This window comes from Carlito syrichta, unplaced genomic scaffold, assembly GCF_000164805.1.
Source record: "Carlito syrichta isolate Samal-C Ts95f unplaced genomic scaffold, Tarsius_syrichta-2.0.1 Scaffold113491, whole genome shotgun sequence".
Lineage (NCBI taxonomy): Eukaryota > Metazoa > Chordata > Mammalia > Primates > Tarsiidae > Carlito > Carlito syrichta.
The window spans coordinates 40,603-40,894 of NW_007057587.1; positions in this window are offsets into that span (position 1 = coordinate 40,603).

Sequence of the window (292 nt, forward strand, 5' to 3'; positions counted from 1 at the left end):
AAACATACAAGTGCAGAAGTCTTTTTGGTAGAATTATTTATGTTTATTTGAGGTGTAGTACCAGAAATGGGATTGCTGAGTTGAATGAAAACTCTCTTTTTAGTTCTTTGAGGAATCTCCAAAAATGTTTTCCACAGAGGTTGAACTGTGACATTCCACTAACAATATAGAATGTTCCCTTTTTCACCACTGTCTTGCCAATACCTCTTGTTTTTTGACTTTTTAATAGCTGTCCTGACTGGTGTGAGATGGCATTTCATTATAATTTTGATTAGCATTTATACGATGATTA